Raw genomic sequence first — 16,063 nt, 5'->3', positions numbered from 1 at the left:
CACGGCCGCCATTATGGGGTGAAAATACTAACTGGACCTTCATATTTTACGCTCCCAAAATCGGTGAATTTCACTGACAAATCAGAAGTGCAATAGAACAGTTTTTTAAATTAAGTCACCAGTAAATTGTATGATCCTACAGTAAATGTTGTATTGTCTTATATATGTTTTATTTTACCAGTTGTGGAATCCAACCATTCATCCATCTGAGGTAACGTAGTTAGCCTACCTTGCTGATCTCTTGCACAGTAATGGGAGCATCAATTGCTTCAGAATCCATAATGTTAATCTGACATAAATGAATGTCTTTTAAATATACATCTATCTCTTCAATATCTAATTCTTCTTTATTTTCTGAATATAGCCCTTTATAAAATGAAGCAAAAGCATCAGCTATTTCCTTTGGTTTAAAAATTAAAAATGAGTCCTTAGTCCTTATTTTTTGCACCGTGTTAAGCCTCCTTTTTTTTCTGAGCTGGAATGCAAGTAGCTTACTCGCCCTAGAACCATACTTATAGAAACTTTGTTTTAGAAATCTTAAGTTCCCTCCACTTGGTCAGTGAGCAGTTCACCCAATTCTCTTCTTACAAATTTTCTTTTCTAATTCAGTACGCTTAGCTATTTTTGTTTTCTTTAAAGCGGATGCGTAATCAATCACGCTATCCCTCAAAACTGCTTTTGTTGCTTCCCAGAGGGTGACCGCCGATACATCTTCGGTGTTAGTCGTATCTAGATAGCATTTAAAATCTGATTCAATGTATGTTTGAAATGCTGGATGTCCTAACAAAGAAGTGTTTAACTGACAAAATTTCATAAGAGCATCCCCTTCCATATCCCATACTAGTGACATTGGCGCATGATCTGATAATGTAATGTTATGAATTTTACAGTCAGTAACTCTGTGCTTCATCTCCCGAAACAAAAAATAGTCTATTCTAGAGTATGAGTTGTGTGGATGAGAGTAAAAAGTGAAATCTCTGTCCCTAGGATATAGGTGTCTCCAGATGTCAATCCCTAATTCCACACAGTTGTTCTTCCAGGTCTTACTCATTATAGAAAGGGGTTTATGCGAGAAGGGATTTCTATCTAGTGGGGATAACACACAATTGAATTCACCTCCCATAAGCAGCAACCCTTGAGCCTTTTCATTCATCAAACTGAACATTTTATTCATAAACTTGGTATTTGTCTCATTGGGTGCATATATGTTAAACAATGATATCATAACCCCAGACAAAGTGCCATTAATTAGAATAAATCGCCCCTCATTGTCTGCATATTTTGAACTTACACTGAATTTTACTGATTTATGAAACAGTATTGCCACCCCCCTCCGACGTCCTGATGAGTGTGAGGGAAAAATACCTGAGAAACCCATGATCCTAGACAGTTTCTCTTGTTCATTATCTGAGAGATGTGTTTCCTGTAGAAAAACAATTTGGCTATTCATTTGTTTAAGCTGGTTAAAAATTGTCTTTGTCTTTATAGGGCTATGCAAACACTTGACATTATAACTCACTATCTTAACCGTGGTCATAATACCATGGAAAAATTGACGTGTCTTTGAGTTGCCAATTGTTAAGTAATTCAAAAGGAAATAAAACATCCCATCCACTGATACACAGAACACTTCGAACAACAATGAACAAATCCTAAGACAATAATTTCACTGAGGATTTCAGAAAGGATTTCCAGAGGAAGCTGTTGAAATAAAAACATACATATATTTATTTATAATTTTATATAAAAGTCATTAAGCATTATATAAACACAGACTACAGACAACCTTGCCTTAGACAAACCTGATAGATTGTTGTCACTACTTCATACTCTGAATAAGAAAATATATATATATTATTTAATAATACTACTAATAAAATATTTATACAGTAGTGTGCAGAAGTCTTAGGCATGTTAGTATTTTCACACTGAAAAAAAAAAAAATGGTTTAAGCCAGTTATTTATATCTTTTCCTGTAGTGTGTCAGTAGGAAATTTCAGTATACATTTCCAAACATTCATTTAGCCATTAATTATAATAATCCAGTGAGATTTTTGTATGTACAAGGAGCCTGACAACAGCCAGTATGATCCACATGGAGATCTTTTGCATTGAATATAAATATTTCTGTCTTATATGGTGAACAGAATCCACATTGGATCACAAACAGAAAATGAGTTGAGCTGAAATGTTTTTAAATGCCTTTGATGCTGATGTTAACTGATATCTGTATATGAAATGATCCGCGGTGCTGGCCAATATAGTACTTGACCATAATCCCTTCAATTTCATATCTGAACAACTATGTAAAAAAAATACCTCTGCATGTACACACATATGTAATTATTAGTTCTTAATGAATCTATGTCAGCTCGTCATTGACTGTTCTTTGTCTTATTCATCTTGTTCTGATCAAACTTCAACTGCTGTCCTGTGTCATTCTGATCTGACTATTTAAACTTAGGAGTTTGTCCCACCTCTTTGAGGAGTTCTGACCAATCAGGTATCGTCTTTTGTTTCAAAGGTGGCTTTTCTCCTCCCCTTAACTTTCCTGCTCTTGGCAGAAAATTCAGAGTTTCATACAGATATCATTCAAGCCAAACTTTGAATTCTGAATAGAGATTTAAATTCATTCCAAGCAAGGCACATTTTCAATCAACCATTCAAATTCAAATTCAAAAGTACAACAATTACATGAATTGTGAGTGATCTAAGCATAACTGGCCACAAGTATAATGTGTAGACATGATATACAATTATGCAGTTGAACGATGTTTGACAACAAGTTAGTTTAGAATTGTTTTGGAACAACTTGATAGAGTTTATTTGTAAAAACTGTCTTTTTTCTGTAGATTTTCAAGTCAGTTTCACTCTGAAGAAAAAGGCCTGCATTGTCTCTCTCTGTCTCTTTTGATCTCGAGATCAATTTTCTTGTGGCTCAAGTTGTGTTGTCTTTACACCCATTTGGTCTTCTACAAAATTGCTTAAGTTTGAAACCTCTTTCTCAGCCAGAGAAAAGATGACCTCAAACACAACCTATCCTCAGCTCCAACCACCACTGCACATTTTTCTTATCTCCCTCATCTAACACAGCTGGTTCAACACATCAGCTCATTAGTAGTGACTGTTAGATTTGAATTGAATGTTTCTAATAAGACAGATAATGTGCAATGATGAGGGGTCCACAGGACAGGTTTGAGAAGCACTGCACTTGTTTTAAGCAAACTACGCCTTCATGGCTTAAGATATTAAAGGCTTTCGTCCACTATAAAATGAAAATTACCCCAAGCTAACCTCCACAAACACACACAAAAAAGAAAAGGTTACTGAGAAAAGTCTTCAAAGAAAAAATAAATGCACCAACCATGTATACCTCCTGTAAAATAACTTTTAAGAACACATTAAACACACACCACATGTTAATTGATTTCTTTTATTCCCTACAGGTCTCCAAACTAGCTGCGGTCTACAAAATAGATCATCCACCAACACAGTCACTGTTAGAGACGTGGATTGTGAAGTCCGAACATGCTTCATTGCTAACTCAACAGCAGCCATTGAATTATCCCTCTGGGAAAAGCACATTGACTTGGTGCAAACTGACCACTCCTACACCTTCACCAACCTGACAACTAGTACATACAGAGACAACACTACACTTACAACGACTCGGCAGACAAACAGCACTCCTAGACAAGCCAATATCATTCATTCCACCAGATGCAACAACAACCCAACAGACACCACTACACAATCTGACCGCAGAATTAGAAGGTGCTATAATTCATTTAACGAAACTTTGCCCAAAATGCCACAGCCCACAAATTACTTCACTCTAAAAGAACCATTCCATAGATGCACAGCTGCAAAATCCTGCGTAAAAGTACAGGCTACATTACTAAATGCAACGGCACACACACTTTCCACATTGATGAGGAAGAAATCGGACTGTCAGTTACAAACTCTGCACTCAGCAAATTCATTAAACAGCAGCATGATTTGAAAAACATGGACATTGATAACGGCACGGCAGGGCCTGTGACAGTACTGTACACAGATGAAAACCAAATGACAGCACTTTCCAAACCCAACACTACTCAATCCCAAGACAGAGCAGAACACCACACCAGTGACGAAGAGCTGTGCCAGGATACAATTGAAAGCACACCTCTTTGTTCAACAAGCGTTAAACACAACACTCCACAAACACTGAAGCTCAGGACAAGCTCACCAACACAGATGGTCAATTCCCAGATAAAGTGCCAAAACAATCAAACACGCCACAAACGCCTTCCACTGCTCCTGACACCACTGAAGACACAACAGAAGCCAAAAATCATCCAGTGCCTTACCTGCCATCAACAAATAAAGACAAAGCAAAAAAGCCAACCAAGAAAAATTAACTTCAGAATCTGAAAATGACAAAAAAAAGTTTAATAATTCTCTGCAGTGTGACTGAAATTTTCCTGGACAACTACAATCCATCACCCTTTTAATAATGAACAAACACACCACGCAAATATCCACCATATAGCACCCCTTTGGAGGTATGTTTTATATTCACAAACACAGACACAGATAGACATTTTATGTTGTCTATATGCTGTTCAGAGAGTCCTGTCAGTTACAGCATGTGAATTAAAACCTTTAAACACTTGTGAATTGTTTGGTTATAAAACTAAAACTGTGGAGTACAGAGGACAATTAAGAAATAAATATCTTTAACTCAAACATTATGGACTGCACAATGTGTCATAATTGTTTTACTGATTTCAGTTTTATTTGTGAACTTTTTAATTAAAGATGATAGCAGAGTTTTCCCAAACAAGAATACAAAAGTTTCAAAACCTCTTCCACCCAAATGTAAGTTGTTAAACATGTAACATGACTAACTTTTAACCAACCTACACAGCAAAATTCCCAGAGTTAAAATGAACTCTCATAGAGTTCAATTAACACTTCCCTAGTGTATATATAATCCACACTGGCTCAAATTAAATTAACACCTAATTATTTTAGGTCCAGAGCTAATAAGTTACACAAAATAAACCAATACATAACAACAACATTCATTAAAAATGAAATGTTAAAGTAACACTTTTAAAGGTGCTTTTTTACAAGATGTATTATAAGTCTACGGTGTCCCCTGAATGTGTCTGTGAAGTTTCAGCTCAAAATACTCCATAGATTTTGTATTATTCAATTTTTTAACTGCCTATTTTGGGGCATCATTAAAGGTGCCCTAGATCAGTGGTTCCCAACCACATTCCTGGAGTACCCCCAACACTGCACATTTTCCATGTCTCCTTTGTCTGACACACCCATTTCTGGTCTTGGAGTCTTTGCTAATGAATTGATGACTTGATTCAGGTGTGCTTGATCAAGGAGACATGCAAAATGTGCAGTGTTGGGGGTACTCCAGGAATGTGGTTGGGAACCACTGCCCTAGATTATGTTTTTAAAAGATGTAATATAAGTCTAAGGTGTCCCCTGAATGTGTCTGTGAAGTTTCAGATCAAGATTTTTTTTTAATTATTTTTTTTTAACTGCCTATTTTGGGGCATCATTATAAATGCGCCGATTTTATGCTGCGGCCCCTTTAAATCTCATGCTCCCTGCCCACAGAGCTTGCGCTTGCCTTGAACAGTGCCTTAACAAAGTTTACACAGCTAATATAACCCTCAAAATGGATCTTTACAAAGTGTTCGTCATGCATGCGTCGGATTATGTGAGTATTGTATACTGTTATATTGTTTACTTCTGATTTTGAATGAGTTTGATAGTGCTCCGTGGCTAACGGCTAATGCTACTCTGTTGGAGAGATTTATAAAGAAAGAAGTTGTGTTTATGCATTATACAGACTGCAAGTGTTTAAAATGAAAATAGCGATGGCTCTCTTGTCTCCGTGAAAACACTAAGAAACGATGGTAACTTTAACCACATTTAGCAGTACATTAGCAACATGCTAACGAAACATTTAGAAAGACAATTTACAAATATCACTAAAAATATCATGTTATCATGGATCATGTCAGTTATTATTGCTCCATCTGTCATTTTTCACTATTGTTCTTGCTTGCTTACCTAGTCTGTTGATTCAGCTGTGCACAGATCCAGACGTTAATACTGGCTGCCCTCGGGAAGAAGTCATGTTCATGGATGCGATTATTAATGTTACTGTAGTATGAAGCAGAGCAGGAGCGAGTGTTGTGGATCTGAACGAGGAGCTGGAGCGATTGATCAACATACGCCTCACGAGCAGCAGGACTTTTATTATGACACAGTCGCTGGCGCTGATTCTGCTTTTCCGGCAGATGAGGTAACACTGCTCTGTTTATCATATTAGATACATTTGACTGTGTTGACAGTTTTATAACGTTACTCTGTGCGTTCGCTCGGCGGCTGCCGGTTACACATTGCAGAAAGATAGACTGATTTTACAATATCATATTAAATACTGGATGGCTTGTGTTGATAAATGGCATGCAATTAATTTTAAAACGTATTGTATGATGGAGAAAATGCTGTATTACTGTTAATAAAAATAAAGCTGCATCTGATTATGCTATGTTAGCTTCTTGACAAAATAGTGTTTTTCTCTGAGGTATGGTAAAGCATGGTACTCGCAAAAAAATCAAGAAAATTAAGTTTAAACAGCAAGACTAAACATGTTGAGCTATATAACTATAATTAGTTCTCTGTCTATAAATATATCAAAACAGTTGCTCCCTTGTCTATTAAAACGTGTAATATATTAAAGCGTCGTTGGTGTTTCCATGGTTTCTACAAATTAAAACCGGAAACCGATGCCATTGACAGGCGACTCCTCACACGTCCTGGAGCCTTACCGCGCGTTCACACCGCCGCCGGCGAGAGTGTCAACAGTCGCCTTGGCCGCCCTGCCAACAACGCTGTACCATAGACTGTAAAAAAAACCTGGAGTGACCTCCATGTGACTGCGTGAAACGTTCCTGGAACGAAACCCGGGGGTCAAGCTTTCCGGGTTCTAGGTGCCCGTCACCAACCTAGCCCATGCACATGGTCCACCAGTCATATGCAATTGACTATATCTAAAAATTCGAGCCTTGAGGCACGCTGGAGCGGCCCCCGGCACATCCGGAACCGACTTGGGTAGGAACTTACCGTCACCGTATAGACATGAATGGTCACCTGCTGTGTGTTCGTGTCACTAATGCCTTAGCGTGTTCCAGTGAGCGACAGGAATTATAATCATATCGAGACTCCCTTTTCGCAACCGCTGCTTTCCTCTAGGACGACTCGGATCCGGCAGTGATCCTTGATCCTCCATCGCCTTTCCTCTTTTCACTAGCCTTGTCCGGATCTGAAACGACAACGAGACAGAACAGTGAGTACAGGAGGACGTCTCCCGAGCCCGACCCATCTGACACAGCGCCCTACACGGCCTGAGCTTATCTCCGAGTGCCCTCTCTTATCGCTGATTATCCTCACACACACCGGCCAGGGAGGGGAGGGTCTTAGCCACCGGCAAACCCACCCCCGTCCCGTCCTCCGAATAGGAGGACACTCTCGCTTCTGGCGCCTTTCCGCGGCGGCAGGCCCCGGATGGGCGCCCCCCTAGAGGGGTCTTCAAACCCACGGCCCCCTCCGAAGGGAGGACCTACGGGTACCCATCGGGGGTAGTTCCTGCTCGCACTCAGTTTCACCGAAGTCACTCGGAGCGAAAGGAACCGCAAGTCGGGGGGAGCCCTGCGCAGCCCAGCCGTGACCCGGCTGCACAATGACCCCTCGGGACTCCGCTCCACCCACCCGTCGCGACCGAGACCCTTTCGGGCCGCCCGATAGCCATTTCCGCCCTTGCTCCGACCTTCCTAGCTTTTCACAATCACGTCTGTCTCCAAGGAGGAAAGCCACAAGTCGAGAGGAGCTTCGCTTGGCCCGGCCGTGGCCCAGCTACCACGTTATCCTCCCCAGACTCTGCTTCACTCAGCTGGAGGGGCCGCTACCTGTCCTTGTCCGCTCAGTGGAGACCTCAGGGAGGAGTTGAATTTCCGCAGTATGTCCAACGAGTACAGGAGGCACCTTCTGCTAACCAGCTTAGCAAAGGACCCCAACCTCTCCCTTCTGAGGCCCACCGCTGCCATTACCGTAAAGTTTCCACAGGCCCCGGGCTCCGACCGGGAACCCAAAGACCTGCACTCTTCCCACTCCCAGTTCCTGTGCCATCTGACTCTTATAGGGCCCATAATAGTTCACTTTCTCCAGCACCACCTCGGAGAGTGAGTTGTCCGTGAACTCATAGCAAACTGTTACGTCAATGACCAAGGCCAAGTTTTCCCGAATGAGCACCAGGTCAAGTCGCCGCAGTTCCCCGGCCGGGGTCCTGAACGACCATTCCTGACGGATCTCCCATCCAAGAGACTCAGCCTCGACTGTGAGGAGACAACACAACTTAAGGTGTCTGGCAATTCTAGCCCCCTGTACGGCTGGACATTGCCCAAGGATGTGCGAAGCGGACTCGAACCTGTATGAACACCCTCTGCAGGCCGCAACTGTCTTGCTCCTGCCTCTACACCGAAACTCACGGGTCGGGTAAACACTGGCCCGCAGCTGAAGAGCCGCAATATACTGCATTTCGGCAATATACGCAGGCTTCTTCAACCACGCATTTCTCGCGGACGACCCTCTGAAGCCGGCTATCCCCACACCCTGAGTCGGCAGCCCTGCCCATCTCTGAAATTCGTTCGCTCTCCAGTCACACGGGACTGGGCACATCGGCGTCAAGGGGTTGGTGGCGTCTCCTCTAGCGTTCGAATCCTCGTCACGGAGCTGCGGACAGTTACCGGCCGAGCCACCAGCCCTTCGCCATGCCCTCTAGAACTTGGATTGTGCATAGGAACTTTGCATCAAGGAACGTACAACCAGATCCGATGACTGCGCCAGACGGAACATTCGCCTCACCTGCATGAACGGGATGTGCTGAGTGAGCCTGCAAATCCCCAGGCCGCCGTCCCGATTCTTCGCATATATCAGCCCGTCACAGGTCGACAGCGGCAGATGCAGCCACGTCTTCACCGCCAACCTGATCTTCCCGTCCAAGGCTCAGAGTACACCGTAATCGGCCTCCGCCAGTTTGGCCACGTAGAACAACCGGGGTAACGCATATTGGTTCAGGAGGATCACTCGCTGGGAAGGTTTGAGGGGGGACTTCCCGATGTTACGACATCAACCATCGAAAGCTTCCTCCATCGCAAGGGTTGACCTTTACGCCCAAATACTTTACAGTCTCGGCGATGGAGGTGAGTTGCAGGGCTCTGCCTCCCAGAACCCATGGGACGCAGTCATTGACCGAAAACGAGCCGTGGCAGGGTCTCAGGAAAAAACTTTCTTGGCTGTACCCTGAGACCCGTGCTTTGACAGAAGGAGTCTAGAAGGCCCAAGTTATGAGCCATGTCGCTCCAAGATCCTCCCACCAGAACTAGGTCATCCGCGAAAGCGAGAGACACTAGCTTGTGACCGGACACAGTGTACCCTTTGCCATAGCGTTCGAGACCATGGATAAGGGGATCCATGGTGAGGTTGAAAAGCAGGGGGGAGAGTGGGTCCCCCTGCTTAACCCCAACCCTCAAGTTTATATCAGGGGTGACCCCACCCCCAATCTCGACACGTGTCGTACTGTCCGTGTAGATCTGACGGATCAGACCCACCACATGGCGGTCCACCTTAATCTGCGTCAGAGCCGACAGGATATGCTCGTGGGAGACGGAATCAAACGCCTGTGCAAAGTCAATAAATGCCACTGCGAGTGGGCTGCGCTCTTCTTTGCAGTGTCGGAGAAGGCCCCGCAGTACCTCGACGTTCTCCGCACACCTGGGGGTAGGACGAAATCCCCTCTGTCTAGGGTGAATCGGACACGCTTCCGTCATTCGCTTGGTAATCACCCTAGTGAAGAGCCGTAACAGCATCGACCCGATGGTGATTGGCCGCCAACTGCCAATCTCCATCGCCGCTCCAGGGTCAGACGCTTTCTGGATTAGCACCGTTCGACTTTTCTTCAGACGGGTAGGTACGATTCCTGAGAACCACCACATGTTGAACAGACGCGAGAGGGTCTCACACCTGGGATCCCAGTCAAGAATATTCTGTTTCTCGACCCCGTCTGGGCCTGGTGCGGAGGCGTTCGAAGTCAGTCTTAGGCTTTCTTGGATCTCGCCCTGTGAGATTAACCCGACGAGGTGAGTGTTGTCTGCACTCGCCTCTGCCCTGAATTGACCAAGTCCGCGAAAGGGAGGTGACGACTCCCACTTGCTCCGGAACGCGCTGCATACAGTCTCGGGAGATATAGCACACCGTGCTTGCACTTTACCATCCAATATCTCCTTGGCAAGGCGGACGGGGTCTCTGCCGAACTTGAGCTGACAGGCATGAAAAGCTTGACGGTGGGCGAGGTACTGCTTGCGTCGGCTTCTGCTCGAGGGCTGCCTAGACCCCGGCCGGGGTCGTCGGCTTGGGAATCTTACTCTCCCCGGGATGCATCCGCGGAGCATCCTCTGCGTTGCCGCTTCGACCAGCTCAGGTAACCGATCGCTGCCATCCAACCAACTTGTAAGCACGTGAGTAAAACCCGTGCCATCATCCTCCCCCTCATCTACCATTTTACGGGCCACCTCCTTAAGGAGCGTCAGGAGGCCTCCCTCTGGCAGGTTGGGTTGGTTGGGAGGAAGTGATGAACTCGTGGTTGGCTCAGACGGGTCCTCACTATCCCTTGCAGCCCGGGATCTAAGCCATTTTGCGGGACCCCCCCCATCCGGGGAGGAATCCCTCATGGTCGCCAAGGCCGTCGGAGTTCCTGCCTCACTTGCCGCCTGCCGAGACGCAGGATCACCCCGCTTTCGCCCTTCTAGTATCCTTTTCATGTTACGAATGTCTGGGTGAACGTGCAACTCGTGTATACTCCGCGCTCTCACGGTGGCAAAACTAGCCTCACATCCCTCGCACCTTACTGCACCAGTCGGTGCAGTAACCCCCTGACCACGACACTTAGGGACATGACAAGCTATGGAATGCCCGGATGAAGAGGTTTTTCCACACGACCTACAACTGTATCTAACAAGCACCTTACTGTGGCGGGATTTGAAGTGTCTTCCAACCCACGCTACTGCGCTTGCCGACATGCCACACAAGGCACACGTGAAGTCCCGAAGTGGCAGCAACACCACCATTCCGGTCTCTCCATCCCGTGCAGCATTCGCCGGGGCAACGCCCAGTTGTTCTGAGTCCGGAGGTTCTTCGGCAGAACTTGTTCTTCCGAGGCAACCGCCTGCTGCGGACTCTCCGCTCGGGGTCCCGTCTCCCACTCTGACTCCTTGGAGCCGAGTCAAAACCACAGAGCATTCACGTAAATCGAAACCTTGCTGAAGTCTGATAACCGAGTGGCCACCACCGCCACCATCGCCCGTGGCCAGAGGACGATGGGGGGATCTTACCCTACTACGGTCGCCCAATCCCGAAGCTCCCGCAGGGCACCTAACCCGGGCGACATGCCAGCCGGTATGAGTTTTCGCTTCTTTAAACTTGACATATTTGCTTTGTGGAGGTCATACCCCCTCCAGGGTATGCCGTTTCACCATGCCAAAGGGAATCTCTTATTCTTAGTCAGTTCATTTCCTGAGTCCTGTCACCGGAAGGCCGTCCGACCCCAGATCATCTCCCCCCATTAGTTACGCTTCGTTGTTGAGCCACTTGGTAAGTGGCTTGAAAAAAACGAGCCATCTGCTCGGTCAGAGGCTGTTCTACAACATGCGAACGGGGGCAGCGTTGTGCCTTGCCGTTAGCGGTGGAAGACGGTGAGAGGAGGTACATCAAGAGAAGTGTCTACTAACCATGACCAATGGCAGCAGCGCACCCACTCAATGTAGTCAGCTTAGGAGAGAGGTGGACTCGGACAGGTGGACCCGCATCCCGACATCTCGTCCTGCCGATGTTAGCGCTGACAGGGAAGGCCAAGCGGATCCCCACCCCTCCAGATGGGGAGAATCGCATAACCACGACCTGTCAGGCATAACAAAGACATTCAGATAGACGGAGCCCGAGCACCAAGAGCTTCCCCCACCCGTGTCCTTGCGCCGACCCTAGTTTCAGGCTCGAGACGGAGGGTCCGGGCCAGACCCAAGAACGGCCCATATCCCGGGGGTCCTGACTTCGACTGGCTGACACTCAACCCACTCAACTACATTCAGAGACAGTTTTCGAGAAACCGACCACCCAGCCGAGGCAAGCATCCGACACGTTAGTGTCAGGTACCCGTGGATGAACTTGCACTGGCCCCACCATCTCCGGCTTACCTTCCTTGGAGGGAACCAGCTACTAGATGGTTCGATTAGTCTTTCGCCCCTATACCCAGGTCGGACAACCGATTTGCACGTCAGGACCGCTGCGGGCCTCCACCAGAGTTTCCCCTGGCTTCGCCCTGCCCAGGCATAGTTCACCATCTTTCGGGTACCATCACTGTACTGTTCGTTCAAACCGCCACGGACGGGAGGGTCAAAGTAAATGACAAATCGCGAGGACCTCTACATTCCAAATGGTTGCAGCCGAACCGCGTCATAGCTCATTACCATAAAGTTAACCTGATTTCAGCTCTCCTCGACACTCTCACCGTCCAAGACGCGCCGCTCTCGCCGGAGCTCGCCGCCAGCTCTCATTGAAAATGAATGACTAGCGTCACTTTGACGCTCTCGCCGCCGGCGGTGTGAACACACAGTTAGTTAAAATTGCAATTTTCTCACGATTTACAAATAGTTGGAAACATATGGGATATTGTAAGTACTCAAGTGAACAAAATATATAACACTGGTCTAGTGGTTTTTGGATATTTTACAGCAAAAATATTGCATATTGCATCTTTAACTTGTGTACTGAATTTTTTTTGTTTGTTTTAAAAAATTAGTAATTAAAACACTTCCTAGACAAAACAATGGAAAGGCACAACATATGTATCCTTGTTTGGTCCATATGCATTCTGAATGTTAATGCTTAAGATAATCAGCTTGCACAACAGCATCAAACTCATTTCCATCAACAACTCTGAATGCACAACAATGCTCAATGAAGAGCTCTATAACAGGTTTGTCAACCACAAAATAAACATTTTCACCCAACACAAGAATGCTGGTGATTTTACAGAATACTGGCAGCTCATCTTTTATCTCTGTGCATAGCAAGGCCAGGTCTATATTCAGTGCCATCAAGTTTAGTACAACTGTTAGAGTAAATTTCTGTACTGTGATATGCAAAGCATTTGCCAAGTCTTAACCATTTTCCTAGTCATTTAGAGAGAAATAGTTAATTGGTCCAAATTCTTTCCAATGTAAACTGAGCGTTTCCCAGTGACTTCCTATTGCCATTTGATGTTTTTCACAAGCGACATTGTGATGTTCTCTTAGCATGTTTTTGAGTAGTTTTTTGCCTCAAATCACGTTCTTCAAAAGTGCAAACAAAGGTCCTATTTTCCTTATGCATGAAGGATAATGGACCATAAAATGATGCTTTGGTATTAATCTTTTCTGAGGGTACACCAATTTAAAAGTTGATGATGCTTGCTGATCAAGTGATCACAGTCATGCCATAAGTAACAACAGGTGAAAAGACAATATATAATATATATATAATAATGTGCAGTAAGATGAGCAACAAGCTCCAGTTTGGATTTCCTGGAGGCACAAGTTCACCAAAGAGTAAGGGTGTGTTTCACACCAAACAGAGTGTCTGTGTAGAATTAAATCCAATGGAATTTCCACAATGTTTAAGTTAATATTTGTCAGGCGGTTTCTGCACTCTGTGTAACCAAAGTCAAAAGAATAAATCCTTAAAAGGTGATAATTTTTTGATATGAAATTTTCAGTGATGTATCCAAATAAAAGTTTCAGCTCATACTGAGCGACACCCTCTAATATATCATGGATTATATCAAAGGGATCATTGGAACAAACATGAAAATACTGTAAAGTGTTCAACGAAGAGTCTCTTTTAACCCCATTTACAGAGTTCAACTGTGTATCTGACTGAATGTCTCATCTCAAAGCTGGCTTTACCATGGACTACTACCCTTAGGTCATCCTCATTATAAACATTCTGGGCCTCAGATGTTTCAGTTAGACAAAGAGACAATACTAATTACTGTTAAAAGACTCAGTAAAAGCAAGAACATGCATTGCCAAGTTATTTCCTACAACCTGACAAATTGAATCATAAACCTTTTCAGAAGAAATGGGCAAATAAATCCTTTACATCATTTATCAAAGGTGCTAAATGGCATCAAATCCATACTTTTAACATCTTCAGAATGAAAGAGAGAAACAAAGTGGATGTTCAATAGAGCAGAGTTGAACTTCAGTGGAAGATTTCTCCAAATAAAATAAAGACAGCCAATCTTGTGAATCCCATGTTTTGCCCCCAGGGGATTGTAGGTCTCGAAATCATCGTAATACAGTTGTATCTGTAAGGAACTGTTTTGAAAACAATGGGTGGCCTTTGCAGTAACTTCCATCAGTAACATACATCATGACTGATGTCAAACCCCGATTCAAAATACTTAGAAATATCTGTGTTGCGAAACAAATTTTAGACTATCCAAAATTAAGATGTACAAAAAAGTCTCTTTAACTGGAACCTGGTGTTACAATTTCCTAATTGGTCTAGGTGAAGAATGCAACAGCAAAATGGATGGTGGTGAATGAATGTGCAACAGCATGAAGCCACCCCATCTCCAGACCCAGAATTGTTTCACAACATGTCAAATAACCAGAGATTTCACAAAAGAAAGTAGTTTTTATTTGCAAAGTCAAACTAAAGCAAAATAGGGGTATCAGATTCAGAAGGGGGTGTTGCCAAAACAACAAAGAGATCTACTCCTTATTAACCAATTTACTAAAACTAAAAGAAAAGAAAATACAGTTAACCAAGCTAACTCCATAGCTAACATAACCAGAGGGCTGTTTCATAAAACAAGATTAGAAAACAAGCCAGGCTTATTTTACTTAGTCAGACTTGTCAGCGAATTCTGTTTCATAAAATAAATTTAAATTAATTCAAACTCAGTTACTCTGGCAACTTATGCTGGGAAACTAGCCTGGTCTGGAGCAGGCTAACTTCAGGCTAAGCTGAGCTCCTCTAACACTGACCAATAGGAACGCAATGATATTACAGCTGACTCTCTCACATACTATTCTTTGACTTTATTAACATATATTAACATATACACATTTATTAACACACACACACACACACATACATATATATATATATATATATATATATATATATATATATATATATATATATATATATATATATATATATATATATATATATACACACACATTTACTAAATAGTGCTAAATAAATGTAAAAAAATGGTGTAAGTTTAAGGCATTTTTTTTATTAAAGGTAAGTATGATGGACCAAAACATTTAAAGAGAAGTAATCTCTTAAACATGAAGTGTTATATAGCCCACTGAATCATTCTCAGACTTAATGCTGACAACAATGGAAGCACTTGGGAGAGAACTGTCAAGAGACTTATTTCTTAGCACAGAAGATGACAAGTGGATTACCAAATCATTGTTTTAAGTGTGAAAATATAGCAAAAGTAACACAGAAATTCAATATCAATAAACCTGTGTCAAGGCCCCTGAAACAATCAGGCCTTCATTTTTAATAATTGATATTTTTTGCTAGACAAAGAGCAGAAGAAATACCAAGCAAGTGTTTCAGAGACAGCAAAAGCTATGAAAAGAGTGACAGAGTAAGATGTGGCCTGCAGAAATGACATGTATGGTTGTTGTTCACACTGGAACTACCCACTGTAGTCAAAGCACAATAAAGTCAGCTAGCCTTTTCCAAGGCCCATTTTTAATCTATACTCTATATATATATATATATATATATATATATATAGTGAATTCAGGTTGATTGGGACACTTTTTGCTATTGAAATGTAAAAAGTGTCCCAATCAATCTGAATTACATATAATGTGTGTGTGTGTGTGTGTAACCTACAGGTTTTCTTTTCTTATTGGCTAAA

The sequence above is a fragment of the Chanodichthys erythropterus genome, chromosome 3 (genome assembly GCF_024489055.1).
Source record: "Chanodichthys erythropterus isolate Z2021 chromosome 3, ASM2448905v1, whole genome shotgun sequence".
Lineage (NCBI taxonomy): Eukaryota > Metazoa > Chordata > Actinopteri > Cypriniformes > Xenocyprididae > Chanodichthys > Chanodichthys erythropterus.
The sequence above is the reverse complement of the archived record's forward strand: the minus strand, read 5'-3'. Positions refer to the sequence as shown.